At 36.1% G+C, this 15,378-nt stretch overlaps 1 long non-coding RNA gene across 1 annotated transcript; it reads left to right on the forward strand.

Moving 5' to 3' along the window:
- The first annotated feature begins 294 nt into the window (after window positions 1–294).
- Window positions 295–12,508, forward strand: LOC149533580 (uncharacterized). Its single transcript, XR_016357065.1, has 3 exons — window positions 295–639; window positions 2,105–2,195; window positions 12,187–12,508. It is a non-coding gene; the product is annotated as an uncharacterized LOC149533580 (long non-coding RNA).
- The last annotated feature ends 2,870 nt before the right edge of the window (window positions 12,509–15,378 follow it).

The following is a 15,378-nucleotide window of genomic DNA, read 5'->3' on the forward strand; positions in this document are numbered from 1 at the left end:
ATATTTATTATTAATAATTATAATTTTATCAAAAATATTTAAATATATTATAATTAACTAATATATTTTTATAATGTTAAAGATCGATAAATATTACTAAGTTTTAAAATCAAATATTAAAAAGTGATTTACAAAATCATTACTTCAATAATATTGACTTACATCTCAAAAGTGGGCAAAACACCATTTTAAATACATTTAGTTTGCATTTAAAATAAAATGGAAACCCATACGTGAGCTTACAGGGGAGGGAATAAAGTAAAGGCAAATAAATAAATGCTTTAAATAGCAAAATAAAACATAAGGCAAAAACATGCCTTCTCCCTCCATTCACATGAACATTAGGGATCCAACCCTAAAAGCATTTCATTCTTTTCATTTCATCTTTGCTCTTGCAAGAGCTTTGGCCCGCTAGGAGAAAATGAGGGTTTGGAGACTTGAAGAATGAAGCTTGTTGTTGGAAATCTATGCCTCTTCTTCTGTGTTTTTACTATTGAAACCTTTGGAAAATGCTTGGCCGCCATGGAAGGAGAGTTCGGAGCTCAAAGGATGGAACTTGCTGGAGTTTTTTTTTTCCCTTTCTGGGCATGTTTTCATAAGATAAATGGCAGACTTATTGCTCGAATCTGGGCATTTTGGGTAAGACAAAATGGCGGATTTCTCTTCTTTCTATGAGATTTGAAACCTTCTAACTTTTTTGGCTGCCATAAGAGGTCATGCAAGGGTTTTGTTTGATGTTTTGTGAGGCCATTTCATAGATTTTCTAGGTTTCAAATAGCAGGTATCTAATCTTTGCATTTTCTGGATACTTGTTGTGCATGTTTTTGCTGATATAGCAGACATTTGTAGCTCCAAAAAATGAGGAAATCTGGGCATGTTTTCTCTGTATTTTCATAGCAGATTTTCTTCTATTTCTCTTTTATATTTATCGCACCATTTTGAATGGTTTGGGCATGGAGATTATGAACCTTAAAAGGTACCACGGTGGACCTTCTGGGTTCGAAATAACATACCCAACTCTATGATTTGTTTGCACATTTCTGTTGCTACTTTGAAATTTACTTGATATGCTGAAACAAATAAGAACACTCTGCATTTTCAAGCTTGAAATACACAGATTTTTGAGAATATGGTCAGCATTTTCCTCGCTTTGCTATGTAAATTTGCATTTTTGCTAATGTTTAATTCCAGAAATGAACAATATTTGATTCCTTGTCTGTTGAATGTAATTTTATTGAGGAAGAACTCTTTGCCCAGGGCATTTAGCCTCACAACTCTGTGCTCTGAAACATGTATGAATTTGTAACTACTGTTATGCGTAAATCCAACTCCTTTTAAAATTATTAGCATCAAAACTTGTGAGAAGCTCTTAAATCAGACTAGATACTATCTAGCTAAAAATGTAAGTTGACTGGCATGTATCCGTCCATGCCCAACGTTCATATATCTTGGCCCTTTGATTACTTAAAACCCGCTTATTGAAATCTGAAACTGTACTGAATCATATTGCATTGAAACTATTAGCACCCTTTTAGATATGTATATGTCTGTCCTATCTCTCAACAGTTTGTCTTAGCATAAATGTAGCACACAATGTTAGTTGCTCCTTCAATATGTCTATGGCAGTGTTTTATTTTCTTTCTTTGAGATTACCACATATCTTTCCTTGACTCCCTTAGTGTATTCGTAAAATAATGTGGTTTGATCTGTCATATCTTTCATGTATCCTCATGATCCTGTAGCTGTGTTTCTATAACATCACTTTCTTTTACTTTTGAATGCTTTCTTCTCTGTTGTATATATGTTGAGGCCTAAAATTGATTAGATTCATGCTTGTCCTGTTTCTAAAGAGTATGCTGGGCTCAAAAACCCTTGTGGGAACCTACTATTATATCCGTGTATCTATTAGAAACAGGACGTTGCACAGTGAACAAACATGTTAGCAATAAAAGTTTTGATATGTATGCTTGCTTCCTTTACTGTTGGTATGCATTTTTTTTCCATGAAAATGTGTAGCATTTTAGAAATATGAAAGTGATGGAAAGATGAGATAGTAACATTGCTTAGATCCATTGGATCTAACATTTTCTCTTTGATTATGCAGGATTTGGAAGCTTGGAGGGAATGTGATGCAGAACAACAATCAAGCAAGAACGAGAAGACACAACTTGACTAGTCATTACAGGCAATGACTGGTGCACATGAACCTTTCTTTTCTCTTTTAATTCTAGCATGTTATTCATTTTCAGAAAGTAGGAACTCGTACCAGCAGTCTAGGGCCTACTCTCATAGTCATTTGTGTGAGAGAAATACTTTCGGCACTTAAATCATTTCATTGTTGAATGATTGTAAATATTGATTGTATTGTTATGATGAATATTACAAGGACATTATCTATTCTATTGGCACATAATGAATAGCATTTATGCACTTTTGTCTTCACTACTTAAATTTTACATGTGCAAAATTTTAGTAACATTTTTGGCGACATCTGCTATATGTCTGCCTGCTAGACATCAAAACCAGTAGGCTTACTAATCAGTCCACTAGGCTATCGAGTGAATTTGGGTATGTGAGAATAAGTGATTGTTGTCTTTAGCTCAGTGTTATTTGTATTGCTTGCAGTGGTGAGGAAGAAATTCTTCATCATTTCGAGTTATGTTCATGACACTGAGCTGAAAGGAATAATTGTGTATTCTCACATAGTTGGATCACAAAACACGACATAGATAGGCAAGCTAGAGTGGTGCTGGGTGCATGTAGGTGTTATAGCTAGGTATTCATGTTTAGATGTGTGCATTTGGACTTGTACATGGACTACATAATGACTATCATATTTGAGGATACTATTGCATGTGCATTTATGTAGGCATGGGTAAGTGGTTATTCTATCTGCATGCATGCAATATTATTTTTCTTTACCTAGCTCTTCAGAAACTTGTAAATTCTTTATTGAAAATAGGAAACACTGAAAACTAAAGCATGCTTGTGCTGAAACAACTCTTAGGGAAAACCAAGTAGCTAAACTATTATATACAAGATGAGACCGATAGATAATACCTCAAAGCAAGGTTTGAGGTGTATCCCATTTACCGAGATTGGTAGAACATCTCCATTCATTGTTGAAAGCTGAAACGCATTGTGTTCTTTGCACTCTATGATGATGAATGGACCACTCCAGAAGGCATCAAATTTGGAATATTTACTTGGCCTACTCTTGAGCTCGTCCCACTTGAGTACTATATCTCTAACCTTGAAAAATCTTGACTTTGTCTTCTTATCAAAGACTTTCTTAGTTTGCAATTGTTGGTACTCCATAGTTTGTATTGCTTTGTTTTTGATTTCTTCCAACTCCAAAAGTTGGGCATATCTTACTGTCATAGGATCACTTGGTTCAAATAGGACCAACTGGCTAGCAAGATCTAATGCTGGTAGTTTGGTAGATATTGGTAGTCATGCTTCTCTCCTATATACTAGCATGTAAGGGGAATTCCCAATCATCCTTTTAGGGGTAATCCTATCAATCCATAATGCAGTTTTCAGTTTTGAGTGCCAGTCTCGCTTATTGTCCTGCAAGACTCTTTTAATGATCCTTATCAAATTTGTATTGGTGGATTCTGCTAATCCATTTCCTTGAGGATAGTAATTGGAAGAAGTGTTAAGGTAAATACCATTTTTTACTGCCCAATTACTTACTTTCAACCCTATAAATGCAAGGGCATTATTTGATATAATGGAATCAGGTTCCCCAAATCTGCAAACAATATCTTCATAAAAACCAAGGACAGATGATTCATTAGCCTTCTTTAAGGCTATTGCTTCCGTTCAACGGGTAAAATAATTTTTTGTAGCTAGGACCCACTTGTGCCCCGCACTTGAGGGTGGATTAATTGCTCCAATAAAATCTATTCCCCACTTCATAAAGGGTGGTTGTACCAAAATGGGCTGTAATGGTAAGGCTGGTAGCTTTTCTTTTCCGGTGAACATGGCACATTTAACACATTTTCTTACCCAAGCATGGGCATCCTTGAACAAACTTGGTCAGTAATAGCTAGCCCTGATAACTTTAAATGCTGTTGGTGAATAGTGACCTCCTGAAGGTCCGTCATGGAACTCAAACAAGATTTTGTCAAATTGATCATTATCTACACATCTTAACAGCATACCATTGTGATCTTTTTTGAACAAAATATCATCAATTAATACATAAGGATCAGACTGTAATCTGAAATACCTTCTCTTGGACTTGTCAAGATCAGGGGGACACTCTCCAGTTAGTGAGTGATTTCTTTTAACCAGCTTGCTGGTTGATCATTTGTAGCTGCTCCATGGACAACTAGAGCTGTTTTTGCTATCTCCTTGTCTTCCTTAATAGTTACATCAGCAATCTTCTCACAAAGACCCTTGCCTCTAACCAGCTTAGTAATTTGGATATCCATGTCATACTCCATCACGTTAGTAATCCACCCAGCCCTCTTTTCTTTCAAATCTTTACTTAGTAAGAACTCTTTGACGCTAGAATGGGCTACCATAATATGTACCTTGTTATGAGACAACATGTGCCTGAACTTCTTCAAGCTCTTTACAATAGCCGATACATGCTTCTCAATGAAGCTGTATCTTTGCTCATGATCTTCAAGGCCTTTACCAAAGAAGGCAATAGGCTATTCAAAGCCTTCATCATTCTGCTGAACTAAAATTGTAGAAATGACATCATAGTTGCCATAAGCATATAAAATGAAATCCTTCTTAAAGTTAGGATTTAGCAATGTTGTGGCTAATGCTAAGGCCTCTTTGATCTCTTGGAAACTACTCTTTCCTTCCTTAGTCCAGCTGAAAGCTGCATTTTTCTTCAACATCGATGTTAATGGCTTTAAAAGGTTAGCTATATTAGGTAGGAAGCATCTAACAAAATTTATTCTTCCTATGAAACTTTGCAGTCCTTTCTTATGATGAGGTAAGGGAAGCTCTAAGATAGCTGCAACTTGTTCCAGGTCTGCTGTTATACTTTGCTTAGATACCACATAGCCCAATAACTTACCTTCACGCACAACAAATACACATTTCTTAGGATGAAGGGATATACCAAACTCTCCACATCTTTGAAAAATTTGTGTAAGATGACCAATATGATCTGCAACATTTTTTGAATAAACTGTGATATCATCAAGATAAACCAACATGAATTTGTACATCATATTATGAAAAGCCATGTCCATGGCTTTGTGGAATGTTGCTCCCGCATTGGACAAACCAAAAGGCATCCTTCTGTATGCCATTGTACCCCACTTTGTGGTAAATGCAATCTTAAACTGATCTTCCTATTTAACCAAAATTTAGTTATATCCAAACGTTCTGAACCAAAAACACATTGGAGTATTTGCTCCATGGATGGTACAGGGTGACGGTCCTTCAATGATGCTCTGTTGAGGTCTTTGAAATCAACACACAACCTTAGTTCCCCATTCTTTTTCCTAACGGGAACAAGCTTTGATACACAACTAGTATGTTTTATAGGCAAGATTATACCACTCTCAATAAGCTTAAATAGTTCCTTCTGCATTAAAAGTTCATGTTTTGGGTTCACTGGTCTTTTTTTCTACCTTATAGACTTGGAGTTTGGCTCTAAATCAATAGTGTGTTGGGCAAGCTATGGATCAAAACCCTTAAGATCTGCATACTCCCATGCAAAACTATCATTAAATTCTTGAAAAAGAACTATTTTTCTTCCGCAGAAATTACCTTTCCGAACTTCAAGTTTTTTCCTTTGGCAATTTCAAGTTCTTCATAATGATCTTGTTGGACCAGCAAGCTAGTTTTATTCTTTTTGGCCTGATCATCGGCATTAAAGATAGATTCAAGGGTAACCAATCCCTTAGCAGTTTATTGAACTTTAGTTGTATAATCTGATCATGATATTGCTGCTCTAGCTTATGCTAATTGGATGCTGAAAACACATCTTCTTCAATCAAGAAATTCAGAATCTGCTCATTACTGTCAAACGCTTGCCAGATAACATCATTATCAGGTATAGAAGGCCTAACTACAATTTTGATATGCTGTTGTACATGTTCCTTATTAATATTTTCAGCTATATCAAATTGTCCTCCTACAGCAGCCAACCTATCAGCATGCTGGTTTAATTTTCTAGGGACAACAATAACGTTAAAAGCATCAAAATTTTCAATTTTGTCCCAAACTCTGTGCTTGTAGTTCTTCAATGTGTCCATTTTTGTCACATGCAACCCTCTAACGTGATTGACAATTAATTCATTGTCTCCAAATACTTTCAAGCATTTAACACCCCTCATTCTAGCCCATTCTAGCCCTTGAATCAAACCGTCATATTCAACTGTATTATTTGTACATGCAAAACTGAATCAAAAAGCTGAATAGTATTTATCTCCTTGAGGAGATACTAACATTGCTCCTCCTCCTGAACCATTCTTGCTTCTAGAGCCATCAAAGTACAACTCCCAAACCTTATCCTACTCATCATTAAACTCATTTGAACATTTAATGAGGTTTGGTATAACTGAACCGGCCTCTTGGAATATATAATTTCCTAAACCAGCATCTAAAATAGTGTTGTTTTGATTTCTCAAGGTATTTTCAGTTGCCCACTTATCAAGGAGAATATCATGAATGTTTTCTACTTGGGTGCTTGCTTCTAAGATAGCAAGGTTTTCATTTTGATCAAATGCAACACAATTTGCATTGACCGCGTTGGGTATATATAGATCAATGTGGTTCTTTGCAAGTCCCTCTAATTTGATGGTCACTTTGGTCCCATAACGGGTTCTAAACAACATGTGAGACCAATCTGAGGAAAGGTATCCTCCTATTTTAGCCGTAAATTCTCTTTATAAACAAAGGGCAAAATACGAAGGAAGATCAATTACAAAGATATCTTGAGGGATATAGAAGTTGGGGCATGCATGGAGTGTCAAATTGGCATCCTTAACAACTCCTAAAGTGTTAACGGTGGAACCATCTAGTTGTACTGCCCCCTTTTCTAAAGGCTGAGAAACTAAGCCCAGCTGATTAGCTATCTTCTTTGGTATTACAAAACTGGTAACCCCACTATCTACCATACAATTATGCACTAACTTATCTCCAATGATCAATGATAGGTAAAATGGAGTTGGTTTCACATTCTTACCTTGAATTTTATTGCTGTCCTGAGAAGCAACCTCTGGAACAACATTTGTCAAAACCACCTTGGGGTTCTCATCAGCCACTTGCGTAGAATTCTTCTCTTCAGACAGAGCCTTCTTTAACAAATCGGTTTGCCCTGGGATGGCCAATGAATTCGACATAGACATTGTGAGATTAACCTTTTTCATGTTGTCCACTATGTTGTAAGGCATAGGTGGAAGGATCCTGGGATACAGCTTGACATCAGCCTGATTTTATTGTGGCTGGGGCTGTTCCTTAGTTGGGACGATAGGATTGCTTTGTGACACATGTGCTTGGTTGAATGGTGCCTCATTGATTGTAGGTTCATTACTTTTATTTGCAGCTTGCTTTCCTTCCAAAGCTCTTTTCTTTGCTTTGGTATAAGTTGCAATTGGTGTATCACCATTTAGCCTGCAAAATTTCTCTCTTTGCCAATTAACAAAAGCAGTATCAGTTAGAGTTGAATCATATTGTTGTTCCGTTGCATCCCCAACTACTTCTGGTTGTGTACTTGCAACATTTTGGACCATGAATGCTTGATTGATGACCCCATTAGAGCATGTTGCTTGGTTATGCGGTTGATTGCATGGATAGCACCATTCATATTCAACAACTAAATTATTCTGGGCTGGTACTATGTCCTTGATAGCATTCAAATGTGCTGGTGCATATGTTTGAAACGGCCTTGGGTTCTCATTTTGTCTGTTCCCTTGATAGTTATACTAATAAGGTGGCCTCACACCTTGACTCTGTTGTTGTTGTCCTCCTATCTGCTGTTGGTAATATGAATTTCCCCCTTGATTCTGTTGTTGGTAAGGTGGTCGTCCTTGGTATTGTTGCTTCTTGATGTTCACAAACTCATTCCCTATAGTCTGCAAAATGTTTTCCATCTTTTGCTTACTACTTTTAATCTCTTGTAACTCTTGGGATGGCCCTGTAGCAGTTGAACCACTTGTCGCACCAATTTGTAATGTTGGAACAGCAGGTAATGTTGCAAAAGGGGGGATGATCAATGGCATATTTGGCTGAATATCAGAAAATATAGGCATTGGAGGCCTTGGTGCTATTTTTCCAGCTTGAATTAGGCAATTTTCTGCCCTCACAGCTAAGTTATATAATTGTGGTAGTGAGATTCCTCCCATAGACTGGATTAAAGCTGATATGTTGCTGTTTAGGCTCTTTAAATAGTATAAAAAGGCATGTTCAGCTGAAGGTTTGACTTGAATCGAAATTCTATTCCAAGTCCTTTGAAACTGCATATTGAAATCAGTAATTTGTTCTTGAGGGGCACTTTTGATAGTAGTTAACTGCTCCACCAAGGACAAATAGTCTGACTTATCTTCAAAATATTTACTCAAAACATCGCCTAAGTCATCCCATATGGTGATAGAACCCACGTTTAGTCCTTTGAACCATTGAAGTGCTTTCCCTCTCAAAAAGCCTGCTAGCAATCTTACTGCTACATTATCTTGTGTGATATGATTGGCGTAACACAGGATTGCCACATCTCTAATGTGCTCTAATGCTGTGGTTTTCCCTTCCCCTGTATATTTTGGTAAACATTTTAGTGCTGCAAGGGGAATATTGTCATGTTGAGCAAGATTTAAGGGGCTTCCTTGATTAAAAGGCACAAAGGCAAATTGCCTTGCCATTATTGCTGGTGGTACAAGTAGTTACTGATATGAAACTGTTCCAACAACACTTGCTGAATGTGTAATATTTTGTGTTGCTGTAGATGATATAGAAAATAAAGACAGAGACCCTGTCCTGAAAGATGGTGAGGCTGAATGCCTTCTAACCTCTTTGTTTGAACGCTTCCTTCTCTTTCCGTAAGACAAGAACGATTTATCTCTTGTACCAAGTGGTGTAGACTAATTTCTCTCTAAAGGAGGAGTTCTTTGAAGTTTTCTCCCTCTTCTTTTTGGTGAAGAAAGCTCTAAATACTCAAAATATTTTGAGCTTCTAGTCTCAATGCGTCTCATACAACACTACTCTTCATAACCATGAGATTGAGTCGCCAGATATGTAGAAAAATAACCTCTAAACAGGTCTGTTTTTACTGACAGCATATTAGAATCAGCAATAAAATCATTAAAACTGTTTGTAAAGACTAGTCCTGAAAGATTGTAGTCAAAAGTAGAGTCCCACCGGGCGTGCCAAAATTGTTATCTCTAAAAGTTACACCCTTATTGAATCCTAGAACTTAGTCACTCCGAGAAATGTGGAAACACTCCTGGGTAGTGGGCATACCAGAAATAGGAGTGAATCTCTGAGTTCTAGGCCGGTTCCTATTGGGTAATCACCTATTTGCTCTTTTAGATAGAAAAATAAAACTTATGAGGAAAAGGGAGAGAAGGAAAATGAAAAGGACTTAAAAACTGGGAAGGTGATACACCAAACATGATAACATAACAGGTAACTCGTCTCAATCTTGCAAAGTTGTATTTTGTAGATGAAAACTTCTCTTCTATATAGGCTTGCACAAGTATTTTACAATTAGGTCCTGAAAATGATAGTTAAGAAAAAGACTTCTTACTTAACAATATTGTGGACACAGACTATAACCTACAAACAACATACACTTTTGTAGAAAGGTACTAGCTGAGACATAAAAACAATGAGGAATGACAAATTCACAGATTATTTTTTATCAATCATGCATTGAACACAAAATATAGAAAGAAAAGAAGATTAAAACTGCAAAAGACATACTCCAAAAATGTTCAGCCACTGTGTAGTAAGTTTCCAAAACTCAGTTACAAAATTCTGTAAAGTATACTAGGGACAAGAATATGTCACAAAATTTTACTTCATAAACCAGAATTTAGAACCTCCACAAATGAGCCCAAAGCTCAATACTTATATCTTTTACAGCCAACTTGCATCATAAATGCTAAGCACCCACTCCTTGGGCGAGCTCAGTCAAAAAGGCCCTTTTTGAGCCCACAAAAAGACTTCAAAAGGTGTACAAATGGCCCAAAAGTCATGGCCTAATAATATTATAATAACTGCTTCTCATAATGCGGTCTTAACCCTCAAAAGATCTCAAAAAATCCTCAAAATCAATGCTCCAACAAGTATGCCCTCTTATCTCTGTCATAATGGCCACCCACTTTGAAAATATCTACATAATATGAATGCCAATCCACCTTCTGCATTTTGTCCCATCTTCTTGTCCACTTAGCCAAAATATTTATTAAACCTTCAATATATAAATATATAAAAATAATTTATAATATATTTAATATTTAAAATGACAAATTTATAATTATTACTAATAAATACTAATTATAATGATATCATTAATTGATTATTAAATCAATTAATAATGTCAATATAATATATATTTATTATTAATAATTATAATTTTATCAAAAATATTTAAATATATAATAATTAACTAATATATTTTTATAATGTTAAAGATCAATAAATATTACAAAGTTTTAAAATCAAATATTAAAAATTGATTTACAAAATCATTACTTCAATAATATTGACTTACATCTTAAAAGTGGGCAAAACACCATTTTAAACACTTTGAGTTTGCATTTAAAATAAAATGGAAACCCATATGTGAGCTTAGGGCCCGTTTGGTGAGCGGAATAGGAATACGTATTTTGGAATACGTATTCTGGAATAGAACATATTCCTGTTTTCCATTTGGTTCAGCGAATATTTGATGGGAATTCGCGGACCCGAAAATTTATGTTTTCTAAAATAAAAAAAATGGAATAGGAATACGTATTCCAATACCACCTATTTTGGTGGAATTGCAAAACCGCATTTTTGGGCCAAAAATGGAATACGTATTCCATTTTTGCTTCGTATTCCAATCCCGTTTTAGTGCATCCAAACAAGGAATTCACAATTTTTGGAATACGTATTCCTATTCCGCTCACCAAACGAGCCCTTAGAGGGGAGGGAATAAAGTAAAGGCATATAAATAAATGCCTTTCATAGCAAAATAAAACATAAAGCAAAAACATGCCTTCTCCCTCCATTCATGTGAACATTAGGGAACCAACCCTAAAAGCATTTCATTCTTTTCATTTCATCTTTCCTCTTGCAAGAGCTTTGGCCGGCTGGGAGAAAATGAGGGTTTGGAGACTTGAAGAATGAAGCTTGCTGTTGGAAATATATGCCTCTTCTTCTGCGGGTTTATTGCTGAAACCTTTGGAAAATGCTTGGCTGCCATGGAAGGAGAGTATGGAGCTGAAAGGATGGAACTTGCTGGAGTTCTTTTTTTTTTTTTTTTTTTTTTTTTTTTTGCTGGGCATGTTTTCATGAGATAAATGGCAGGCTTACTACTCGAATCTAGGCATTTTGGGTAAGATAGAATGGAAGATTTCTCTTCTTTCTGTGAGATTTGAAGCCTTCTAACTTTGTTGGCTGCCATAAGAGGTCATGCAAGGGTTTTGTTTGATGTTTTGTGAAGCAATTTCATAGACTTTTTCGATTTCAAACAGCAGGTATCTAATCTTTGCATTTTCTGGATACTTGTGCATGTTTTTGTTGATATAACAGACATTTGTGGCTCCAAAAAATGAGAAAATTTGGGCATGTTTTCTCTGTATTTTCATAGCACATTTTATGCTCTTTCTCTTTTATATTTATGGCACCATTTTTAATGGTTTGGGCATGGAGATTATGAACCTTAAAAGGTACCATGGTGGACTTTTTGGGTTCGAATAACAGACCCATCTCTATGATTTGCTTGCACATTTCTGCTGCTACTTTGAGATTTACATGATATGCTGAAACAAATAAGAACACTCTGCATTTTCAGGCTTCAAATACACAGATTTTTGGGAATATGGTAAGCATTTTCCTTGCTTTGCTAGGTATTTCTGCATTTTTGCTAATGTTTAATTCCAGAAATGAACAATATTTGATTCCTTGTCTGTTGAATGCAATTTTATTGAGGAAGAACTCTTTTCCGAGGGCATTCAGCCTCAGAACTCTGTGCTCTGAAACATATTTAACTTTGTAATTGTTGTTATGCAGAACAACAATCAAGCAGGAAGGAGAAGAGACAACTTGACCAGTGATTACAGGCAATGACTGGTTCCCATGAACCTTTCCTTTTTCTTTTATTTCTAGCATGTTATTCATTTTCAAAAAGTAGGAACTCGTAGCAGCAGTCTAGGGGGCTACTCTCATAGTCATTTGTGTGAGAGAAATACTTTCGGCACTCAAATCATTTCATTGTTCAATGATTGTAAATATCGATTGTATTGTTATAATGAATAATACAAGGGCATTATCTATTCTATTGACACATAATGAATAGCATTTATGCACTTTTGTCTTCACTACTTAAATTTTACACATGTGCAAAATTTTAGTAACAATTAGTATAGGGTCCTTTGTAACAAAAGGGTAAATTGTGAGCAGTACTAAGATTTGAGTGGAAATCTACCCAAAAAATTCATAAACAAACATGGCATATGGCTCAATAGTCTCTTGCAATTAACTCCAAAAAATGGATTTTTAACGTTTTGGGCAGCCACATCATCAATGTTTAGCCCAACATTTCTATTTGCACGTTTAAGAATTACTCCTAGGCTTGTTACATAAAGATGCTTGGCCTAATGGATCATCTTATTTGCATCCATCAGTACAATTTTTTTTGAAACTAATTGTCAATGTAAGAAGATTCTAAGATTAACATTTTTGTAGAGAAATATTTTTCTAAGGGTGGCAAATGGATCTCGTAGCTTTTTTGTGTTCAAATCCTAGTTATGGAGGGTTGTAATCAAAGTCATGAAGAAATTAGAATATCTCCATTGATTTGTAATGGTTTCTCACCAAACCGATTTAAAATGAAAGAGGGAAGGCAAAATGTTGAAAGTTACCCATATAAGGTAAAAGACCTATAAAGGTTCACTATGTAAGGGATAGGTGATTTTTAGTATTTAAGGGGATTAAATGGAGTTATCCATGTAATCTGACCATTACGGTCATGCGACCCTTATAGTAAAGGGACTCAATAGTGTGTCGTAGGAATAAAGCAGTGTTACAATGGTGTGGTGGTGTGTGGGATGTTAGGATGAGTTTTGGGTGCGGGAAAAAAAAGGACCACAATTTGGGTATGATGGGGTTATGGAGGTGAGTGGGGATGGTTGCACAGTACACACACAGACACACATGACTGAAAATGCTAAGCATCGAATGGTAATTCGATATAGCATACCCAATATAGTTGTATATAGAAAATTGAAATGCAATTCACGAACCATAAGTTCAAACTTGAAACTTGAAACTTCTTAACCATTACCAATGACCATCGAACTTAGTAAAATAATAAAACTTTTAAACATAATATGATATTGATAAATGAAAAATACAAACAACACATAGTACCATGTAGATCAACCATTAATTATCAATTTATCAAATGACAAAGATGAAAGATTCAGAATTCATTGTTCAAATATGAATATCATATATCATAAAGATGCTCATGATGACAATGAGCCGAGTAAGATATAACAATGAAATGAAATAAGGTATCATAGTCATATCAAAGTGAGTACAATCAACAAGATGGCAAAATGTCAATAATGGGAATACAATCATCCCAAGTGCTCTTTAATCACCTCCTACACTGAAGTCCTCATCACTAGAACTACTAGACTTCTCGTGGGTAAGATCTTGATCCTTTAAAGGAACACCAACTAGCCCCACATTGGCTTCTGTTGGATCGTGATCCTCATCAATCTGAGTTGGATCCTTAGGATCCACATCTCATTGTGTTGTTGGGCTCTCCTTGTACTTGCGTCTCTTGCGATCTTTGAGCCGCAACAAACCATGTACAATAAAAAACTTCTCCACTCTCTTAGAGGTAAGTCTGTTCCTCTTAACAAAGTGAATGGAGCTATAGGTGGACTAGTTCCTCTCTGCAACAATTGAACTAAAAACTTGAGATAACAATGTTGAATGTTACATCTTACAAACAAACATTCATACAATTTGTGACAAATGATAATTGATAAATCATTGATTTAATGAATCATAAATTAGTAAAGTAAAAATCTTAAAGTTAAGATTATAAAATGGTGGAATTACAGACCTAATAAAGTAGTCAGATGGCTAGTAAGGTGATCTTCGACTTCTGTGACCCATGACATTACCACTACAAAATGCGTTTCTTTTGTGCCATAGTTCCGTCACCCTCATCTAGCCAAGCATGAAATCAATGCAATCATAAACATCTCCAAGGCTAGGTGAATTTGCATCCCCATATCTAATCACCTGAAACACCAAGTAATGATGGAGACTATGTATTTTGCATCACTCTAAAATTGATCACTCTTCATTGTCTCCTTTACCCTCTTCCCCTGCTCTGTTTTTGACTTAGGCCATCGATTCCATTCTTGTGTCACGACCATCAGTTGCAATGGCTCTTGCAACTCAATCATTCTCTCCAAGAGAATATAATACGAGGCATATTTGGTCTCAATTGGTTTTAGGAATTGCTTCTTTGTGAAGCTCCTGAAAAGTGCATGTGATGTATTATGATTGTAGATAAACATCTGTACCTCTCTCCCCTCATGAATCACCTGTCTAGTCCACTCAATTTTCCCCATGTCTTTGATTGCATTGTTCATGGCATACACACAACATGGAGTCCACCAAATATGCCTATAGGTTGCCTCAACAATCCTCCCTACAGCTTTGCACACATGCACTACATCTGTTACAACTTGGTCCACATTTTGTGGCCTAACCTCCTAAATGGCTTCCCTAAGCACATGAAACTGAAAGTAAGCATCTTTACGATGCCTTGAACAACTATTTGGTCTCAAAAAGTATGGGCCCTCGCTGCATGTGATTATAATGTTGACGAGTGGATGATGACTAATGTCCCTCCACCTATCCATGATAATATTGCAGCCTGAAACCATCCAACATGCCTTCATCTACTCCATCAAGATCCCAACCTTGTTATAGGTCCTATCCAACACTGTGGTCCTCAACTTGTGGTATCAAGTTCCCAACCTTGTCATAGGCCCTATCCAACAATGTGGTCCTCAACTTGTGGTCATTTAGTGGCACATATGATAGATCTCCCTCTTTCACTAGCATGGACATCATCCTCACAAAATAGGGAGATCGAGCCACATGCGTAGGGATGCCATTGGAAAAGAAGACATCATCAACTCATCTAACCGCTCCCTTGTGTGCATGTTAAAC

The sequence above is a fragment of the Cupressus sempervirens genome, chromosome 10 (genome assembly GCF_028749045.1).
Source record: "Cupressus sempervirens isolate cs-2001-9-10 chromosome 10, ASM2874904v1, whole genome shotgun sequence".
NCBI classification, from domain to species: domain Eukaryota; kingdom Viridiplantae; phylum Streptophyta; class Pinopsida; order Cupressales; family Cupressaceae; genus Cupressus; species Cupressus sempervirens.